This window comes from Antechinus flavipes, chromosome 1, assembly GCF_016432865.1.
Source record: "Antechinus flavipes isolate AdamAnt ecotype Samford, QLD, Australia chromosome 1, AdamAnt_v2, whole genome shotgun sequence".
Classification (NCBI taxonomy): Eukaryota; Metazoa; Chordata; class Mammalia; order Dasyuromorphia; family Dasyuridae; genus Antechinus; species Antechinus flavipes.
The window spans coordinates 549,908,587-549,920,103 of record NC_067398.1 but is presented as its reverse complement, the minus strand read 5'-3'; positions in this window follow the sequence as shown (position 1 = coordinate 549,920,103).

The following is an 11,517-nucleotide window of genomic DNA, read 5'->3' as shown; positions in this document are numbered from 1 at the left end:
CAGATTTTGTGGGACGTTTACAAACAGCTGTAATAAGAACCATTGGAGACAATGCAGCAACAGAAATAATGACTAAACATTTGGCTAAGGAAAATGCCAATGAGGTTTGCAAAAGAATTATATGGGGGCTAGACAAAGATGCTCCTTTAGAGGAAATCATAAGACGCTGTGCCACAGTGGGCACAAATGCTTATTATGCCCAGACTATGATGAACATGGAAAGACAAGGTCCTTCTTGGCAGAGGAATTCTAGAGAAACTCGTCGATGTTTTCAGTGCGGAAAAATTGGACATTTGAGAGCTCATTGTAGATATAGAGATAAAGTGAGAAGACAGGGTGAGAGAAAACCCAAAACCCCATGTCCAAAATGTAACCAAGGCTTTCACTGGGCTTCTAAATGTATATTGACCCAGAAGAATGAGAGGCAAGGCCCAGCTCCAAAGTATCAATCAAAGGACAGGTGGGGCATGATAGCAGCTGAGGTTACACCCAGAGAGCCTTTAGAAATTCAGAACTCTGATGTCATCAACCAACAGAAAAGCAATCAGGATTACAGTTGGGAAGAATACAGGCCTTTTAAGACAACAAGACAATATCCAATGCAAACAACTCCAATGTAATTACCAGATGATGAGGAGAAATCCCAAACTTGGTAAATAGAAGGGAATTAGATTAACTGCTTGGGGAAGAGGATCTGCTTATATTTCCACAGATGAAGAAAGAATCAGATGGCTGACAATGAGACTGTCAAAAGGATTCTTAAAATCTTCAGAAATCATTGGGTTCCCTGAGATGAAAAATTGTTGATGAGACTTTTTGCAGTACTTCAGAGCTTACAGGAATTATTAGATTCCTGGCACATGAACTCATGGACAATGGATTGCTTATGGACTATTTCTAGGACTTATGGACATGTGTAAATTTTCAGGTTGATTTATGTTGTTACATTACTACTAGCCTGTGTTATATTGCTATGTGCTTATGTAAATTATGTATAATGCCTCCCATATTGATGGATTTATGTATGGCATGTATATCTGTTACAAAGTTCTGGCCCATATTGATGGATTTATGTGTACCCCCTCAGAAACCCCCTATGTTTTAAAACAAAAGAAAGGGGGAGATGTTGGAATCCTTACTAACTGCTAACTAATTAGAGTTGATCTAATCTTACAAGAAGATGTTTTGGCCAGAACCTGAAACTAGGTACTAAGTAGAACTAATCAATACAAGGCTTGTGTTCACACCTTTACTCATTGGAGTTCAATGAGTTCATACCTCCCTTGAAGCTCTTTGGGCCAGAGAGCACTATGGGAGAAAACTCATAATCCCTCTCTCTGGAAGGAGCATAAATAGGCCAATGGGCCAGTCGAAGAAGTTCTTCAGAGTGAAGACGCTACAAGTCGAGATTTCACCGGAATGACATGAAGATTGGAGCTGGCTGGAGGCTGAAGAAAGCAGAGGTAGAGGCTGAAGGACCAGACCTTTGGATTTAAAGACATTTGGAGAGAGCTCTTGGAACCAAGCAGAGAGATAGGCCTCTAAGCTAATTGGGCTAGAAGAAAAAGCTCACAACAAAATTGATTTTCCTAAAGTACAGGTTTCGCCATGTCCCCTCCCTATTTGACAAACTCTAGTGGCTCCCTCTTACCTCCTGCCTCAAAAAAAAAATCCTGTCTGACCTTTCAAAACCAACACTCTTCTCTACCTTTCAGTCTTCTTACATAATCCCTATGCCCCTGCATACTACATTGGGCAGACAGTAAGGCCTTCCAGTTAAGAAGGTAATATAAAAGAATCAATGATGATTTAGCCACATTGTCCAAGACTATGGCAGGGTGGTATGCCTGACCTTGAATAAGTTTCAAAACAGGAACTAAAACTAGAGATAGGAATAAGCAGAAGGAGCCAGAAAACACCATGAAGAAATATCATGGGCTCAAAAGATGTTAAGTAAGTAAACTCAGAAGATATATAAATCCATAACAATTATAAGCAGAGCTTCAAAGGAAAACCTTGAAAAAATGAAACAAGGACAAAAAATGTTGAAATATAAGTAAAATAAAACCTCTAGAAGAAAGACCTGGAAAGAAAATACTTATCTTAGAACAAGTAATAAGACTACCTGAAAACAAGAATAAAGCGAACAGAACTTAAAGGTTTACATGATATTAAAAATAATATTAAAACAAAGTCAAATAATTTATCCAGTAAGAACAAGGAAAGAATTTAATAAATGAGGATCTTGATAGGTAAGAATCTGCTTAGTTTTCACTCCATTCAACTTGGTGGAATTTTTAAACATGGAAATCTGAGAATCGCAAAACAGTAGGAGATGTCAAAAGTAGCTTTAGGAGTCACTTAGGAAAAAGTTGGGAGGAAAGAAGCAAGAATTCAAGAAGACACTATTTGGTTGCCCAGAATAAATGTACGTGGGGGTAGGGAAAGGAGAGGAGAGAGGAAGATTTCTTCAAAACAAACTTTAAAGGATTATTTTTAGAGAAAGATATACTGTGTTTAAGTTGGAAAGATCTTCTGAGAGGATGAAGTCCTGAAGTCGAAATAGAGATGGGTGTGGAATGCATGAGAAAGCTACTCTGGAACTTCTTATTCCAATAAATATTCAAATTAATTAATGGTATGCAAGGTTCCCAGGGTAAATCAACTCCATTCCCACCACAGATGAGATTTGCTATCCAATTGTTAACTTGGAGCACACTCTGATTGTGGATTCCCCATTACTAGAAAGGTTTGTTTCTCAAACATCTCATTAAGTTTAATGTTTTTTCCTCCAATCCAGCTCTTTGCAAAAACTGTCAAGTGAAAACTATTTGTTTTTAATGAAAGGGGGGTGGTCCACATCTTTGGGTGCTTTGACTATTTTTTTTCCTATTTATATATTCTAATCTATTTGAAATAGTTGCCTCATGGATATATTTAAATGTGGAAAGTCCAGAATTCAGATACTTATTTCAGATATTACTCTGAGATTCAGTTGCCTCATCTGTGAAATGGGGATAACAACATTTCACAAGGTTTTGATGAGTACTGAAAGAGGGTATATAAAAGCACTTTGTAAAACTATATAAAACACTATATGAAATCAGGTAGCACTTTCACCTGTAATTGGCATTTGATAGCTTTATGGGTATCTGTAAATGCATGAACAATGCAAAAAAGGTGAGCAATTCAACAGAGTTCATGATTTTTCCCATTCATTGAGTTTTCAAATGCATTTAAAAGGGGAGCAGAGCTCAATAACTGACACTTGAGCTCCAGGAAGCCACAAAATACTCTAGTACAATAGGTAATGCTGTTGATTTTATTTAACAGTTTGATCCTTGCAGACAAACACAAAAGCAATAGAGTGGAAGGTGTTCTCTTAATAGACAAAAGTCGTGAATATTACAGTAAGTGCCCTAAAAGCCTCTCTGCTCACCATACTGTGTCCTTTTCCAATGTCTTATTTAGCTCCACAAACATAAAATACAATGTTTTGAGTTAGATTTGAAGCTCACAACTGCTATGTTTAAATTGCTTTTGGTAAATACAGACTCCTCTTGTCACTACTGGTGAATGAGCTCTGGGCTGGAGAAAATGTGGCGAGAAGTCATTTACATAAAAACCCCACTATCTGTCCATTCCTATTAGAAACAACACTTTATGTTTTAGTGAAAATTATTTTAAAAGGGCAGATAACTTAGAGATGCAGAAAGAATAATCCACAGAGATGTATGCAGTTTGTTCAGTTGGATGTCCTCAGGGCAAAAGCATCAAGGATAACAAGTATACTAAATACAAACAGACACAATCATAAAACATGACACACATGATTAAAATATCCTTTTCAAGGGACTTGTTCATTTCCTAATAAAAGTTGCCTTGTAGATATCAAAGGCCATAATTTCCTACACACTAGGGACATATTAAATCAATGATAGCTTCTCTTTCTTTGCTTCTTTGGACTGAAGCCGTGATTTAACTATAATAGGAAACTCCCAGTGAGTAAAATCCCTCTACCAATATCTATTGCTATGGATTCTGCAACTTACAATCTTGTTTGGGGTACTGAGAAGTTAAGCGACTTGTAGTATGTTTCTGAAATGGAACTTGAACCCAGATTTTTTTTTTTACTCTGAGGCTGGCTCCCTTCTTTTTTGTAATCTTAGTTAAGAGACAGAAATTCTTGAACTTCAATCAGAGTAGATTCTAGAAATTTAGATATCAAACCTTATTTATTATTCCTGTAATGGTGGTGGCCCGCCTATGGAGACTTTTGAAGCATAAATGTATTTCTTGTCTAGTTCTAGTCCACATGACATATCAGCTCCTGTGGAAAGAAATCTTTTCCTAATCATGTTTAATTGGAGGGTTAGTCTGTGTGATAATAAAAAAAGTTTTCTTATTGGCTTCAGAGTTAGAAGAAGTGATGATACAAGGGATACTAAGCCAGAATGCCTAGAAAAGGGGTAACTTTGGACCTTCCCCAGCTTTGAATTTCCTTCCCAAGAGCTAGTTGGGAAAAGGACAGCTTTCCTACTTCTCACCAGGTCAAGGGGATCTATAAGCACATGCTCAACTATCTCTTTTGTGTTTCTTTCCTTGAGTAGGTGACCAAGCAGCAAATTCAAGGCAGATGTATCTGGCCAGTGACCTTGTGAGCTGAAGGTTCTATCAAAATATGGAACTGAATGGCAGCAGAAACCATTAGAGCAGTACTGGCAAATATTAATGAAAGCACTTATATCAGGGTCTAAGAGACCTAAAAAGCACATGTAATGTGAAAATTTTAGGGAGTGGGATTCCTCATGGTAGAGATAAATATTTGCTAAAGATACTGATCCTCAGAATTCAGCAGAGTTACTCTTAAGAGGAACATCATGATGACTTCATGAACATAGAAAATAAGCTCCACTGTGTGAGTTGAAGGTTGTTATACATTGCTCTTTACGCTCTCTATGCATATGTCTCACAACCATTTCATTAAGTTTGTGCCCATTCTCTTTATGGATAGAGTGTAACCATATTAGAGAATGAGCCTCAAGTTTGAGGAATGTTTTGTATTAACTGTTCATTCTTATAATATTATACATTTCTAAAAGCTAATTAAGTGTACTGATTGTTAATGAGAAGTACACCAATAAGCTTTTGTGAGTGGCATCCTAGAAACCTACCCCATTATTTGTAATGATCTTTATCCCTTGTTTCCTCAAGCACTCTTTCCCTGTTCATAAATATGGAAGATATTGACTTCTACTCTATTTTTTTGTTTTATCTACACATGCACACACTTGGAACTTAACTGTAGTATTCTGTGGATATGTGTAAGATAGTTATTAGTATAAACTTAATTTCTGCCAAAACTTATTCTAATTTTCCTAGTAGTTAGCTTATTACAGTAGTTGGTATCTTTGAGTTTACTTCTCCTAGTGAATTTCTTCTCATTCTTGTAGACCTAATTTGTTACAAAGATCAACTTTTCAAATATTTAAAAATCATTATGATGTAATTTTGAGAAATACTAGTTTGTATTATAATTTGAGATCTGGTATACTGATGTTCAGTGACCTTCCATATTTGTGAATTCCCCCATTAGAATGTAGCTTTTATAAAGCAAGAACTTTCTTATTTATATAATCAGTACTTAATACAGTTCTTTATACAAAACAAGCACTTAAATGTTTTATCTATCTGTTTATCTGTTCACTTTGTTCTTCCTACTTTTCCCCATTGTTTCCATTTGTAATCTTACCTTTTATTCCTCCAGATTAATTTTCTTATTATATTTCCTAATCCTGTGAAATAACTCTGTGTAATTGATTGATATGATTCTGAGTCTATAAATTAATTTAGGCTATGCTATTATTTTTATTCTATTGGCATGACCTAATCACAATCACATCAAAATATTTGTCTATCTTTATTTCTTCAACAATGTTTTGTAATTATATTCAATATGATTCTTAGTATTCTGATAAATGAATCCCCAACTATTTTTTATGTTCTCTAGTTATTTTGAAAAGAATTTTTTTTTCTGCCTGAGTTTTAACATTATTATTTAGAAAGACTGATGATTTTTTGTTGGGCTTGGTCTATATTTTAGTGATATTTTACTAAAGTTATAAATTGTTTTTTTTTTTGGCTGTTGTTGTTGACTCTTTAGGGTTCTTGTAGTGAACTATCATGTATCATCTACCAAAAAAACAATGATTTTGTTTCCTCTTTGTCTATAAGTCTTTTCTTTATTTTTTCTTGTCTTATTATCTATAACTAGAATTTCTCTAATTAGATGAAACAATATGATAAGAATAGATAGCCTTTATTTCTTTAATCTTAATGGAGCATTTCATTATCACAGATAATGCTAGTTCCTTGTTTTAAATATATTAGGGAGTTCTATTCATTCCTATACTTTTTAACTGAAAAAAATCTACCCACACTTATATTTTGTCAAAACCTTTTTCTGCATTGATGTAATTGTGATTTTGGAGAAGTTATTAATAAGTTCTATTATACTTATAGTATTCCTGATATTGACTCAATTCTCTATAGTATAAATCTACTGTGGTCTAGTATGTGCTTTAAAAATGTTACTGTACCTTCTTGGTAAAAATTTTATTCAACATATTTGCCTAGATATTATTTATTAAAATATAGCTTTCTTTCACTGATCTATCACTCTCTGGTTTAAGTATTAGAACTATATAAGTCTTATAGAAGGAATTTAATATGGTGCCTTCTTTGAATGTTTAATAGCATTGGCTTGTAAATCCACCTGGCTTTGGATTTTTTTTTTTCTTTTAGAGTACAATTATGTCTTATTCAGTTCCTTCTTCTCCCTAAGGATTGGGCTATTTAAATTGTCTTTCTTGTTCTATTAATATAGGCATTTTATATTCTTGTAAATATTCATTTCATTTAAATGATCAGTGTTGTTGGTGAAATACTGAGTAAAATGACTTCTAATTATGTCCCTAGAGTACTTTTCATTTTTTTTTTTTGAAATTGGTCATTTAGTTTTCCACTTTAAAAAATAAAGCCAACTAAAGGTTTATCTATTTTGTTAGGTTTTTTTAATCACTCATGTTATTTCCGGACTAATTTTTTTAGTCTTTTCCTCAGAAATTTTTATGTTTAAGTGGGATTTTAAAAAAAATTAAGCTGCATATCTAGTTCTCTGATTTCTTCATTCTCTCTTTTGTAAAAAAAAAAAAGATTTTAGAAATAAAGATTTTCAAAGGACTGCTTTAGTTACAACTCAAATATTGTCTTATGTTTTTCGTTGACAAAATTTTCTATTTTCCCATAATTTGTACTTTAATTCAATAATTTCTTTTTTGTTTATTTCTTATGGTTTAGTTGTGTCTGACTTCGTGAACTCATTTTGGGAGTTGGAAAAGATACTGGAGTGTTTTGTCAATTTCTTCTCCTTCTCATTTTACAGATGAGTACCCTGAGGCAAACAGGGTCCAAGATCCCAATGTAAATGTCTGTGGCCAGATTAGAAGTCTTGAAAATAAGACTTCCCAATTTTAAGACCATTGGTCTATCCATTGTACCAGTTAGCTTAGTATTGCATTATTTGTCCTTCTACTACATTTGAATCCTTTCTTCAAATGCCTTTATTGATTGTAACTATTATAATTATTGTGGGCAATAAAAAATATTCTATGTCTTATCACATGGTAAATTTGTGCAAACATACTATAAATATGTATACGATATATATATATTATACAACTATACATATTATCAATTCTTATTTTTCAGATTCCATATTTATGAATTTGCTTACTCATTAAATTTTATTTGTAACCCCAAAATCAATACTCAGATCACTTTGGTTATCACTTATAGACATGCAGAACAGCAAAAACTTTCAGTTGCCTGATATTCATATTTCCAGCTAAAGTCAAGCAAGGTAAAGCTCTGCCCTCTTGTTTCAACTCTCATACTGAAAACACATGTCCTTTTCACATTTTGCTCAGTGCCATGCATGTCCTTTTTTTTTTCTTGTTATTTAGTTGTGATTCCTAAGAGTTAACACCAAATTCCTAACCACAAGAAGCCTATGATGTGCTTTACAGAGAAAGTATGTGTGTTAGATAAATTACATTCAGACATGAATTATAGTGCTGTTGGCCATGAGTTCAATATTAATGAATCAACAATAGTATACATTCAGAAAAAAATTTTCTTATTTTCATATGAGGCCCCTCAGGAAAGTGCTAAAGTAAATGTTGTGATCAGAGGTTCACAGGACCCAGGCCTGTATTCTCTTAGGAACAATATTCCAGTATTCATTAATTTGATGTTTACACTTACTATGTAGAAAGTTATTACCATTAATGATGAGAATTGGCTATACCTACACACACACACACACACACACACACACACACACACACACATGCATACAATTTTATTTCCATTCATTAACTGCCAGAAATGTGTCATATCTAACTATTCTAAAACTCTATTCAGGTTCCTAATGTATTTCTTATTTATCTCTTCAATAGATTTGTCTAATTTGTCTAATTCTGAAAAGTGCGTATGGAAAACCCTATTATAATTTTACTCTCTATTTCTTCATGTGATTTGCTTAACTTTTTCTTTAAGTAGCTACTATGCTGTTTTGTGCATATGTATTAATATTTGTTAGTAATGATTCCTTTATAATATAATGTGATTGCCCTGCTCATCTTTAATCACATCTATTTTTACTGTACTTTGTTGAAGATTATGACTACTATCCCTGATTTCCAAAATTCACATAAATATTAATAAACACTACTCTGTTTTTCATCTTAACTAAAAGAATCTTTATATTTCAGTTATATTTGCTACAAACAAAATATTTTGAAATTTGTTTTTGGGGGAGTTAGGTAGTATGGCGGATAAAATACTGAATCTTCAATAAGGAAGAGCCAAGTTTAAAACCAGCTTTGATCATTTACTAGCTGTGTGATTTTGGGCAAGTCACTTAATCTATTTGTCTCAGTTTCTTAATCTGTAAAATGGGGATAATAATAGCATCTATCATCCAGGGTTGTTGTGAAGATCAAATAAGATAATATTTGTAAAAGCACTTATCACAGTGTCTGGCACATAGTAAGCAGTATATAAATGTTCGTAATAATAACAACAGTGACTATTATTATTCCTTTTCTTCATTTTATGGGTAAATCAATCCCATTTATATTTATGGTTTTGACTATTCATTGCATGTTTCCTTCTTCCATCAAGTACGGTAAAAAAAAAACTCTTTTCTTCCATTTCCTTTTTCTTTTCAAGAAAGACAAAGAAAGAATGAATATGAACATGAGTCATTTATAATTAAAGCTATCAATTATGATTTTTCTGCTCTCCATTCTTCACCAACCATAGAACCTATATGAATTCCTTCTTCTCATGCTCTCCAGTTATTTGAACATTCTTTCTCTATCTTCATTTATCTCCAAATGTATTTATTTTTTCCTCTTAAAACCAACACAATAGAAGAAAAACACACCTATTTATTTATTTATATGTTTCTTAATTCCTTTTATCTTCCCTGAAAACCAAGGAATTCTGAAGGAACAAATATTGTTTCTCAATTAGAATGGCAATTATTTCATCATCATATAATTTCTTCAATTGCTCAAATACATTTACCAGTTTTTCTTGATTTCTGTGTTTACATTTCAAAGTTTCTACTTAATTTTAGTTTTCATTAGGAATTTTTAAAAGTCTTCTTTCCCTCAAAAGGTCTTTTTTCTGCTTTAGGATTATACTCATTTTTGAAGGGTTTATTAATTTTTGGTAGCAAGCCTTTTTCTTTTATCTTGTGAAATTCCACGGTTCAAAGATTTTCTCTCTTATGCAGTAGTTGTAATATAGTATTGTATGAGTTTTAATTGTGATCCTTTAGTATTTGAACTCATTTTTTCTGGCAGTTGTTTGTTTGTTTGTTTTTGCTTTGGAAGCTCTTAAATTTAGTTAAGATATTTTTAGGTGTTTTCAGTTTGAGTTTTGTTTCAGGAGAGTTTAAATGGTTCTAATAGATGCAGACAAAAGGTCAAGCAAAAATATAAGGCCTTAAAATATTCCAAGTTAAGTTAACAATACTTTGAAATATAATAGTTTTTATGTAAAATGGTGATGAGTTAATAATATGTAGGATGTGAGGGAATACAATGGTAGTAAAAACTATTTGGGGCAATATTGTTTGACAGTAAGAAATAAATATATTCTAAGGTTTGAAGATTTCAAACTACATAGAAATCTTGTACCCATTTATCATGAACACATTGAAAAAAGAGGCAAAAGGTGCCAGGCATGGTAAACACCTAATGATATCTCAAAAGATGACATTTACTTCACAATGACAGACAAAATGACTGGTTCAAGATGTAGCATCCATGTCAAAATCAGCTATATTTTTTGCAGTCAAATCATTAATCCACAGAGTAAAAGTCAATATAAACATCAAATCAGAAAGAATAAAGGTGAGAAAACTCAAAATAATACAGCTATTTCAATTATATCTCTTTATAAAATAAGACATTGGCTCAAATAATGGGAGAGAAGAATGGATTCTACTACTAAAAGTGTGTATTCTACTGCGATTAAAAAAAGTTTAATTGTTATACTACAATGAAGATTTTTAAATTACTCAGAAACTAACTTAATTAACAGATATTGATCTGATTGCCAAATGGAAAGACATGACAGTCAAAAGTAATGCTAACTGAAGGTATAGGCTCATTTACAAAATATTATTATCAGAAATTACAAACTATATTATTGCCTAAAAAAATCACTAAAAAAGCAATTACAGAAAAAATAAATTGGCAGATTCAATCAACCCAAATTATCCAAAGAGAATTTAAGGTTATAACCAAAAGGAAGATAAGCAAATCAAAAATGGAACATGCCATCAGCATTTCCATATTCCAATAGTAACTATAGTTGTCCAATAGTAACTAATTGTTATTAGTTGTATATTAATTATTATAATATTAATAGCAACTAGATAGAAGTTATCCTTTCAAACCTGAAATTTTCAATTATTAAAATGAATGGAGAGTTGGAAAATATTCTATAGATTCTTAAGCAAATCATCTTTTTTTCCCCTCAAAGTTCACTATTTTGGAATCAGAGCATCTGGGTTCAATCCTACTTCTGACATTTATTACCTGTGAAATCTTGAGTATATTAATTAACCTCTTTGGGTGCCAGTTTCCTCATCTATAAAATGAGAGAGAGAGATGGCTTAATTATCCTCTGAAGTTGCTTTCACTTCTAAATTTATGATCCTTTAATCCATGATCTTATATAATACTTCTGTATTTATATGAAATTCTTATTTTATTCTGTTCTATAATATATTTTGAGGTTCAGGTGAGGAGGCAAGCATTCTTGGATGGATGATTTCTGTTGCACATTATAATCTTTTTTCCTTATTTTGAATAACTTTTTAATAATATTGTGTTTTTCTTACATCATCACAGTATCCCATATATTCCTTTCCCCCTT